Source organism: Planococcus citri, chromosome 2 (genome assembly GCF_950023065.1).
Source record: "Planococcus citri chromosome 2, ihPlaCitr1.1, whole genome shotgun sequence".
NCBI classification, from domain to species: Eukaryota; Metazoa; Arthropoda; class Insecta; order Hemiptera; family Pseudococcidae; genus Planococcus; species Planococcus citri.
The window spans coordinates 11,488,845-11,500,761 of NC_088678.1; the positions used below are offsets into that span (position 1 = coordinate 11,488,845).

Sequence of the window (11,917 nt, forward strand, 5' to 3'; positions counted from 1 at the left end):
AGGTTTCCCTTATGGTTTCTACGAAATACAAACAATCTATAGATTTAAAAATAAAATTATAGGTACATAGTACATAAGTTAAACCACAGCCTGTTAGACTTAATAAGAACACTTTATTGATTCAAGCACTGACAGATACAGGCGGTTTTGATTGCCGATGAAGGATACTGAGAAATTTCAGTATTCAGAAGTAAATTTTTGACCAATTCGTAAATTTCAAAGATTTTTTTGAAAAATCACATTTTTTAAAAATGGCGCACAAAGGACGTTTCATTGTTGTGATTTTAAAATCTGTAAAATTTGAGAAACGATAAAACACAATTTTTATTTTCTAAAAATCACACTGCTATGGGTCTTACTTAGATGATGGACAGCATTGGACATTCTTACAAACTAGTCGAAAATATTTTATAGATACCACCTCCAGAATAAAATAAACGTACTTAGGTATAAAACATTTTGTTAAAATTAAAAAATTAATTTAACATTAAGTATTATATGTATCTACACATAGGTACATTTACAATATGATAGTAGATATATTTTTTTCATAATTTTCTTATATTCAAACAGGAACAATTTTCAATAATTTCACATTCTTTTGTAAAATTTCAATGACAAAGAAAATGAAACACAGATATAAACTACGGTATAGGTAGGTACTTATCCAGAGGATTATACAGATATGTACTCGATACTTGACAGTGCTCACTGCCCAACTGTGTAATACGAGTAGGTATAAGGTACATTTTTCTTAAATCAATAATAATATTACACAATAAAAATGAAAAAAAAAACAGTCCATTGAAATAGAAAATGAATTGTGCATGGAAATTATAGAAGTACTTATTCCTTTTTCAAAAATGCACACATTTCCTGTCAAAATTCATTTCATATGTTAACCGGAACAGGTTTTCTGAATTGCACTTTGTAACTGTACAATATCCATATGGAATATAGGTTAAAAACTGGAATAAAATTCAGTAATTATTATAAATTCAATATTTTGTCAACTACCTAATACGAGAGTTTTTCTAACTCACACTTTCCGCATAGGCAATTTTCAAACTTTTTTTTATGAAACATGATTTTTTCAGCAAAGTTGACCAATGTAAATAATTCATCAATGTTAACTTCCAGACATCTACCTACTAATTTTGGGTCATAACCTCAATCCACCAGTGATTTCACAATTTCTTTAGAAATCACGAGTCTCCGAAACGAAATTAAGCCAGGTGTACCATGTGTTCCTTAAAAGTCTTTTTACATATTTCCTTGTTTTTATATTGAGCTGACCTTTGAGTGTTCATTAAATGCATGATTAATTTATTACCGCGTAAAATTGACGATTTTGTCAAAATATCGAACCAAGTCTGTTTCCCATCTTATCTCCTTTTTTTACGTATCAAATTAATAATATGATATTGATAAAAATCTTGAGCTTAATTATTGATCTCAAAAAGATTCGAAAAAGGAAACAAAACCAAAAATACCAAAGTTAACTCAAATACTCAAAAAATTAAAAAAAAAAAATTATTGAAGTTTGATAAATTTTTATTAGGTAAATAATTATACCAAGGTAAGTATTTGGGTTCTTTTTCCTTTTATTCAAGAATTTTGAGTTTGTTTTTAATGTAATATGTATTAGAAAGGTACCCACAGCAGCAAACTAAAGTCACTCAGTCAGCCTGATTCAAAACCTTCAATGAAAGTCTAAAATAGGAAAGTATTATGAATTGAAAATCAAACTCACCAGCGCGAAATATTAACACTAAAAGATACAAAATCACGTCCCAGAAATTTGCAACTTTGATCACCATGATCATTGTGAAAAGTGTAGAGAATGCAAAGAACCATAATAAAAAGATAGAAACGGTTAGCATTAAACATCTGTGCTGAAATCAGGTACATAGATCATCAACGTACGATTATGAATAAATTATTAGATAAGTATAAATTAACTAAAAAGTGATGCTATAGTTATAGGAATTACATTCAAATGCAGTTCGCCAGTCTACTTACTCGAAGTACGTTAAAAAACGAATAAAAAAATGCGCCTGAGAATGCAGCAGCCACCAAAAATTCTAAAAATCTCCAGAAGAAATCTATAAACATAACGAGTGATCGAGTTTCACGATTATTTCAGAACATTGTGATATCGGCGAGAACTTGGAGTAATCGATAATTACGGAAATAACGAGTCGACACGGAGAATATTAATTAATCAATTAATATATTATTCAAACAATAATAACTTCATCAAACAAAACAATACTCGGAATAATACGGAGAACACATCTAACACGTAGTATAACAAAACAGCAAGTGCGAATAGTTACACGAGCGTACGTAGCTCGTAGCGCGGCAGGGCCGCGTTACACGGGCGGAGTATCTCTGTGTTGAGGAGCGCAGCCTGGCGGCTAACACTCCCTCCCTGCGCGACTCATCTTTCGCAAAAACATATTTACAGCTTATAATTAACAGGAACAAATAAATCACAAAATTCAAATAAACAGGAACACAGATTCAACACATGAATATTCGGAACAATTCAACGACAAATTACAAATAAAAAATTTTTCTCTGTTTTTCTCTCTGTTTATCCCATTGGTTGATCGTCGTTATCGTGTTGATTTCTCCGTTGATAGGCTTCATCAAGTAAACGTTCGCCTAGTAATTGAAAATTCGGCGCAGCATCGCCTGGACCACGATCTTCAGAATCGGAAAAATAATCGACGTCAATACCGTCGTCTACGTTATCGGCGTTTCGGCGATGCACTCGATTGCGGTGTCTCCGTTCGCGATTTCTCTGACGTCTACGTTCATCAATAGTCAGGTTCTCTGTTCGCAGCATCATTAATACGCGTTGCGGGTGTTCATCCAGCGCAAAGTGGTAAATACGCGACATCTCGATTAATTGATGCAGACCTTCAATCGCGTCTTCAATTGAACCAGGATCTAAAACAATTAATAAACACATACGCATATCTGTATTAGTCTGTACTACTCTGTTTACTCTGAATTCATGGCGGGACGGGCTCGGGGATGAAAACTCTACTTAATTTCACTCAGTAATCTGTCTCTCTGCTCTATAAACGTCTCTTTCGGTAAGGCTTTCGTCAAAATGTCAGCGTCTTGGTCAGCTGATCTAACCCACTCTAAAGTGACTTGATTCTCGATTACAGCATTCAAAATATAATGCATCTTGATCTCTGTAACGTGTTTCAACGTTGGTGCTCCAGGTTTGTTTGCACACGTAAGGGCTGGAATGTTATCTCCGTGAATGACGTATGGTCGGTAATCTTCTCCGGTGGCTCTCGTCAGGGATGCGTTACCTACTAATTTTGGGTCATAACCTCAATCCACCAGTGATTTCACAATTTCTTTAGAAATCACGAGTCTCCGAAACGAAATTAAGCCAGGTGTACCATGTGTTCCTTAAAAGTCTTTTTACATATTTCCTTGTTTTTATATTGAGCTGACCTTTGAGTGTTCATTAAATGCATGATTAATTTATTACCGCGTAAAATTGACGATTTTGTCAAAATATCGAACCAAGTCTGTTTCCCATCTTATCTCCTTTTTTTACGTATCAAATTAATAATATGATATTGATAAAAATCTTGAGCTTAATTATTGATCTCAAAAAGATTCGAAAAAGGAAACAAAACCAAAAATACCAAAGTTAACTCAAATACTCAAAAAATTAAAAAAAAAAAATTATTGAAGTTTGATAAATTTTTATTAGGTAAATAATTATACCAAGGTAAGTATTTGGGTTCTTTTTCCTTTTATTCAAGAATTTTGAGTTTGTTTTTAATGTAATATGTATTAGAAAGGTACCCACAGCAGCAAACTAAAGTCACTCAGTCAGCCTGATTCAAAACCTTCAATGAAAGTCTAAAATAGGAAAGTATTATGAATTGAAAATCAAACTCACCAGCGCGAAATATTAACACTAAAAGATACAAAATCACGTCCCAGAAATTTGCAACTTTGATCACCATGATCATTGTGAAAAGTGTAGAGAATGCAAAGAACCATAATAAAAAGATAGAAACGGTTAGCATTAAACATCTGTGCTGAAATCAGGTACATAGATCATCAACGTACGATTATGAATAAATTATTAGATAAGTATAAATTAACTAAAAAGTGATGCTATAGTTATAGGAATTACATTCAAATGCAGTTCGCCAGTCTACTTACTCGAAGTACGTTAAAAAACGAATAAAAAAATGCGCCTGAGAATGCAGCAGCCACCAAAAATTCTAAAAATCTCCAGAAGAAATCTATAAACATAACGAGTGATCGAGTTTCACGATTATTTCAGAACATTGTGATATCGGCGAGAACTTGGAGTAATCGATAATTACGGAAATAACGAGTCGACACGGAGAATATTAATTAATCAATTAATATATTATTCAAACAATAATAACTTCATCAAACAAAACAATACTCGGAATAATACGGAGAACACATCTAACACGTAGTATAACAAAACAGCAAGTGCGAATAGTTACACGAGCGTACGTAGCTCGTAGCGCGGCAGGGCCGCGTTACACGGGCGGAGTATCTCTGTGTTGAGGAGCGCAGCCTGGCGGCTAACACTCCCTCCCTGCGCGACTCATCTTTCGCAAAAACATATTTACAGCTTATAATTAACAGGAACAAATAAATCACAAAATTCAAATAAACAGGAACACAGATTCAACACATGAATATTCGGAACAATTCAACGACAAATTACAAATAAAAAATTTTTCTCTGTTTTTCTCTCTGTTTATCCCATTGGTTGATCGTCGTTATCGTGTTGATTTCTCCGTTGATAGGCTTCATCAAGTAAACGTTCGCCTAGTAATTGAAAATTCGGCGCAGCATCGCCTGGACCACGATCTTCAGAATCGGAAAAATAATCGACGTCAATACCGTCGTCTACGTTATCGGCGTTTCGGCGATGCACTCGATTGCGGTGTCTCCGTTCGCGATTTCTCTGACGTCTACGTTCATCAATAGTCAGGTTCTCTGTTCGCAGCATCATTAATACGCGTTGCGGGTGTTCATCCAGCGCAAAGTGGTAAATACGCGACATCTCGATTAATTGATGCAGACCTTCAATCGCGTCTTCAATTGAACCAGGATCTAAAACAATTAATAAACACATACGCATATCTGTATTAGTCTGTACTACTCTGTTTACTCTGAATTCATGGCGGGACGGGCTCGGGGATGAAAACTCTACTTAATTTCACTCAGTAATCTGTCTCTCTGCTCTATAAACGTCTCTTTCGGTAAGGCTTTCGTCAAAATGTCAGCGTCTTGGTCAGCTGATCTAACCCACTCTAAAGTGACTTGATTCTCGATTACAGCATTCAAAATATAATGCATCTTGATCTCTGTAACGTGTTTCAACGTTGGTGCTCCAGGTTTGTTTGCACACGTAAGGGCTGGAATGTTATCTCCGTGAATGACGTATGGTCGGTAATCTTCTCCGGTGGCTCTCGTCAGGGATGCGTTTACACCTACGCAATCAACTAAACATGAATTAATCGCGATATATTCGGCTTCACACGTCGAATTGGCTACTAAGCCCTGTCGTTTACTGGACCATTTGACCAGATCTCCGTTGAGTCGAATTACAATTCCGGCAGAAGATTTCTTCGTGTCGTCGCAATCTCCAAAACTTGCATCACAATAAGCATCGATTCCTTTTCTGGTTCCAGTATACACTAACCCTAGGTTTCGGGTACCTCGTAGATATCGAAAAACCTGCTTAACTTCCTGCCAATCCTGTTGTGTTGGATTTCCTTGCTTTCTGCTTAGCCAATTTACTGCAAACGCAATATCCGGTCTCGTAGCGTTGCTCAGGTACAATAAACTGCCAATCGCTTCTCTGTATGGAAAAGGTGCTCCGTCAAACTTCGCTTTTGGTTTCGGATTTTGTTGACGTCGTCTCTCTCGCTTATTCGGTTTATTCTTTTTCGGTTTCTCTGTCTTATTCTTTTGGCTTTTCGGCTGCATTGGAATCTCTGTCGAATACGCATTCTCCATGTTGAATCTCTTCAAGATTTCATCACAATACTCGGCTTGGTCTAACGTTAAAGTATTCTGTTCTTTGTCTCTCTGTATTCGTAATCCAAGGAATTTCTTAGGCTCTCCCATATCTGTCATCTTGAAAATACTTTTCAGTTTTTCTACGTACTTCTCTAAAATCTTTGCATCGTTCCCAGCAAATATCATATCGTCCACGTAGATAATCAGTATGCCTTGAAACTTGCCTTTCCGAATCCAAAATAGGCAAGGGTCATTGACATCGGCTTCGAACCCTAGTTCTCTCAGTTTCTCCGCAAACTTTCGGTTCCAACATTTGGGGCTCTGTTTCAAGCCATATAACGATTTTTCCAGCTTAAATACGAACTCCTTTTTCTCTTCGTCTGACATGTCAACACAGTCAGGGATTTCCATGTAGGTTTCCTCTTCCAAATCTCCGTTAAGAAAAGCTGTCGTTACGTCGAGTTGTCTGGCGTGAAGTTTCAATCTGTTTACTACTGAAAATACTACTCGTACAGTGGTCAATCTGGATACTGGCGCGTATATCTTCGAAATCGCCATACTCCGTTTGTCTTTAAATCCTCTGGCTACTAACCTGGCTTTATATCTCACGTTTCCTTTGGTATCGATCTTCCTCTTGAATACCATTGTGGAGTCAACAATCGTATGTCTCTTATCTCTGGTGTCTCTGGGTCTCGGTACAACTTTCCATACTCCGTTGTCTTCCATCGATTTCAACTCAGCATCAACTGCTTCCTGCCAATAATGTCTCTCTGTTGATTTCATCGCTTGCTTATACGTCGTTGGGTCAGAAATGATGTTCGTAATAAGCGCGAAAGCGTTTAAATCCTTCGTATCTTCGGTAAGTTTATGGTACTTTTTCAATTTCTCAATCTCAGCGTCGAAGTGTTCCTTTATCGAAAAATCTGTCTCAATTTCCTTCGCGGTGAGAGCTCCTAGATCAATTTCCTCTTCAATCCACTCTGTGTCGGAATCACTCTCTGTCTTATCATCTGGGTCACACAGGATCGATAACTTTATATCCGTTTGAGTTTCTATTGATTTCATCTCCGGTTTCGCTCCGAGATCTATTGGATCAGTTTGTGTAGAGACAGATTGTGATGCATTTTCAGTCGCGTATGCGAGAGAAATTCGTTCTGCCTCTAGCCAACATTAAAGATAGTTTCGTAATACGACACCTAGCGGATTAGTTCACTCTATACTTCGTAACGAGAGAACATACGCTAGAGAAACCAGTCATTTGGCGACTCCCGATGATAAAACATCGGATATCAATGTTCCGGAGATGGTATAGGACCACCTATACCATGCTATTTGCGTAAATCTAATGGACTAAATTAGTAGCACAAGTCCAGTCATATACGAAATATGAACTGGTGAAGCAAGTGATCTATTTCGAATATGTTCTGTGTTCCAGTTACGTTGATAGAGTCGTTCAGATGCACTCGGGTCCAGGAGTTATTACGTAAAACATCCGAGGATCCTTATTGTAAATCTCATCTAAATGAGTAACATATATGGACCTTCCCACATCCGTGTACTGTTCCCTATTCCCTGTGGTGATGTGCATTGCACTTTCTTAGGCATGAATATGCTATCTCTCCTTTTCGTAATACTGTACAGGCCAGTATAAATAATATAGCTTGAGTAAGTTGTTATTATGTACTTGAATAAACAATACATGGAATGACAACTGAAGATGTGTTTCTTATTTCGTAAGGTATATATTATTAGATAATTGTCTGTGTGGTATACGTAAATACACTCAGTGTCCGAAAAGTAGGTAACGAGGCGGTAAGTCGCCAGGTACCTACAAAGCTCTCAGAAGCTAGGTACTGCTAGACCTCAAGTAGGCAGCTAGCACATGTGAGACCTATACATGGAGATGTGCTTGTAACAGCATCATCGTAATGTGCAGCATATATCTCCACATTTGGCGCCCCCGGGTGGGCGCGAAGTGTTGAAACACTGTTCCAGAATAATTCCAGTGAATATTTCGTAATTTCAACACTCCTGAAAATATCAACTTCAGGCAGAAGCGCCTACCTACTCATCTGCTCATACCTATTTTTGCATGGGACACATTTTTATTCAATGTATGTGTTCGTGTTTATTTATAAGAAGAAATAGTTATAAGAAGATTAAATTTAAGGAATTATCCGGAGATATTCCAGAAGAAAAGATTTCGTAAGAACCTACTACAGAGGTAATTTCGCAATTCAATTCAGATGGATTATTGAAGGCCATTCGCGTAATATGATACACGTTGCATGTTCAAAACGTGTTGAAATGTTACCTATTTATTTCATGTGTAATCAGCAACGTGAGGTAGGTAATACCTACTCGTCAGCGATATATTACGTAAAACAGCCAATTCGTAATGAAACTTGCTCAGATAACACTCTCAAACAATAAGAGTATTGGAGCAGGTTTTTGGCTGAAAATAAAATACGCTGTACAATGTAAAATCTATCGAACGGGTATGTACGATGTATTATTACGAGGCTAGATCATCTGAGCACACTATTTCGAAGTGCAAAGAGGAAGGGAAGGTTATCTACTCCCACTATACCTATTTTTCATCGATGGTACTTGCTAGCAGACCAAGCAACGATACGGAGTTCATATGTTTATTTTCTCTGCTATGAGAAGGTGTTCCATTTCTGTTATCATTAAGCGTTGCTTAGGCAATTTTCATCAAGTGAATATTTAGAAATATTCTCTCGTTCCTGTGTGAATAATTTTAATTATTCAAGCAGTTAATTTATTACGTAAATACAGACGTTAGCCAAACGTGTTATTTCGTAATAATTCCATCATCTAGTTTATCGTAAAACAGGCGTTAGCCAAACGTAAATTTTACGCAATAAACTTGGTATCCTGCTTATCGGAAGACATCAACGTTAGTCAATTGCAGTGTCTTGTTAGATTCTATTTTTGAAAATATGAATCCTCATTCTACTCAGCAAGGTGGACCTACCAACGGGCAAGCGAGTATCTTTCAAAGTACTCCTTTCGTGAATCAAACTGGTACTACTCCTGCTTCAACAGGACAAATGCTCGTTCCGAATCCAGTCCCGACTGCACCTCAGGCAAATGCACCGCCGAACAATTATCATTTATTTCATCCGATCCCTTCGATTTGGGGCACAACCCCACCAGTTCATAATGGACAAAATCCAAATTTGAATCATACTGTTCCGGTACAAGGAAACTTGACGGATTCTAACCCACCTCAGCAAGATCTGAATAGATCACTGAATGTTCAAGCAATGTCACAAGCAAATCAGAACAATCCTCCTTCGGATTTCTTTACGGCAATGATTCAAACGAACCCCTTGTTACTTAGTCAACAACCTGTCGTAAACCAAAATGGTGTTCCGAATAATGGCAATCTGCAGCAAAACACTGCTGGGCAATCGAACCCAACTGCTACAACCCACAAAGGTAAGAATACCGGTCCTGTGGAACCACGTTTTCATCAAAGCACAAGGGCTTACGCTCGACAAATGGCAAAACTTGCAGCAATTAATACCACGGAAAGTCCCCAGATGAGACATCTCAAAAATATTGCTACAAATTTACGTACGAAAAAACTACCGAAAACTACTCCCCAAGGCCATCAGCTTATCTATCCAACTAATCAAGTAGGTCGTAATGAACAAATTATGAACAACCTGCAAAATGATTTGCAACAATCGGTAGCTACTTCCACTCAAAGAATGTCAGGCCTTTTTGGAGGTCCTAATGTTTCACCTATACGTACCATGCCTCAGATCAATGAGCAAGAAAACGTAGACGATTCTTCATTTAACTTGCAAATAGACGATGACCCGAACGTTGGCAACATGATAGGGAGTGAGATTACGAAGCAAGTAAACGTCCATCAAATTTTATCAGTGGCTACTCAGAGCCAACGTCACGTACGTATATACGATTTTGCACCTATCAATCATGAAAAAGAATTCGTTAAGGACGCGGAAAATGCAATTCCGGAAGATCCCGAAGCAGTTGCGCATAAAGACCATATTAAATGGGCAATCGAAAACGAAACTGCACGCCGTGAAGCGATAACTGATCTTCAAAATCGCATAAAAAACCTTGAAATCCAATTAACAAAATCTCGTGATGACATGAATGACTATGTAGTGAACCAACCAGCTCAAATGGATAAATGTTATAAAAACATGCAAGCCTCTATGGCTACTGAGTGTCGACACATTCGGGAACAATTTCTATCGTTTCATCAAAAGCAAATCCAAATCAGAGATGCCCTGTTTACTTGCATGAATACATGTATACAAGGGGTTGAAGGAGTCACAAAGTTGAAAGACTGTGTCGGAGAAACATGGACTGCACTCGAAAAATTGGATGAAAAAGTCAACCCGATGTATGAGAAATTTTGTGAAGCCCAACATTTTAATCAACAGATGTCGGATCAAAGGAATGTACAATCACACCATGTACAACAACCGACTAATAATCAACAAATGGGGCAAGCAACCCCACACGTCCAATTCAATGTAGGCTCTACCAATGTACCACAATCTAATTCTCATTCCGTAAACCAAACTTCGGATCATCCTCAGCCAAATTTTACACAATATCCACCACCAAATTACACTGCTATGAACACAAACATGACGGGGATGGTAACCGGACAAACCATGTTAACATGTGATCCTACTAATGCCGTTGACGATCAATTAGAGGATTTTCCCCCTCGTGACGAGAAAGGAAATGAAATTGTGGTACCTTTCCAATTAGGTAATCGACACCAATATATACCCATCAATGTACCACGTAGACAACGGATACTCAGATATGACTTATATTTTTCCAAAGAACCCAATAATTACATCAAGACAAAACAACTTTCTGATCAAGGCATCAAACATATTAATTCAAACCTTTATCATGTCATGCAATTTATTTATGAGTTCGAAGGAGCCATGTCTACTAAAGGAGCTTCCGAAGCTCAATACGTTGAATTTTTCAAGGCATTAGTACTAAGCGATGCAGGAAAAAATTGGAAGGAAAGCTTAATGGGCCTTAACGGTGAAATCAAGACTTATTACAATTTAAGAACATCATTCATTCAAACATTATGGAATACTACTCAACAAGAGAATGCCAAGATGTACTTCATCATGACACAACTTACGAAAGTAAATTCAATTAAATGGGCTTTTGAACTACAAAAATGGTTCAAAACATTATGTGATGCAGAATTTCCCGATTGTACTATAATTTCTACTATTCAATTGAAAATTGACGACGATATGAAACATCATTTTGATTTGGGCATAACTAAAAACATTCAAAATTTAGGTGCACGAATTAAGGAGCTCACGAAACGCTCTGTACCGATGAATAGTACCCCAAGGCCCAACGCCACACCTTTTCAATCTACCCCAGCTGGCCGGTACCAAAATAATGGTCGCAACAACCCGAGAGGTAGAAATTTAAACCAGAGTCTAGAAAATAGTGGGAAAGGAAAACAAAATAATGGAACGTCAACACAGGATACGAATGCTGGGGCAGGCACTTCATCTGGCCAACGTGGAAATTATCAGAAACAACAACCACTTTTGAATTCTTTAACTCAAGAACAATTACAAGCATTATATGCAGGAGCATTGAACAACATCCTAGTGGATTTCACGCAACAACAAGATGAGGATTCAAAAAACGAGGATGGTCTAGAGATTTCAATACCTCCAGACGAAGACGAGGAGGAGGCGGAACCGTTGTTGAATATTTAAACTCCGTCGAAGTATATAGGTCAAAGTTCCCGATTACTGAATACCAAATGATAGGTGACACTTTGGCCTCTTATCTG

At 37.4% G+C, this 11,917-nt stretch overlaps 1 long non-coding RNA gene across 1 annotated transcript; it reads right to left on the bottom strand.

Annotated features, from left to right (window-relative positions):
* Positions 1-306: 306 nt before the first annotated feature.
* LOC135834645 (uncharacterized) lies at positions 307-3,327 on the bottom strand. Its single transcript, XR_010556730.1, has 3 exons — positions 2,023-3,327; positions 1,754-1,895; positions 307-968 (listed from the first exon to the last, which is right to left on the bottom strand). It is a non-coding gene; the product is annotated as an uncharacterized LOC135834645 (long non-coding RNA).
* Positions 3,328-11,917: the final 8,590 nt, after the last annotated feature.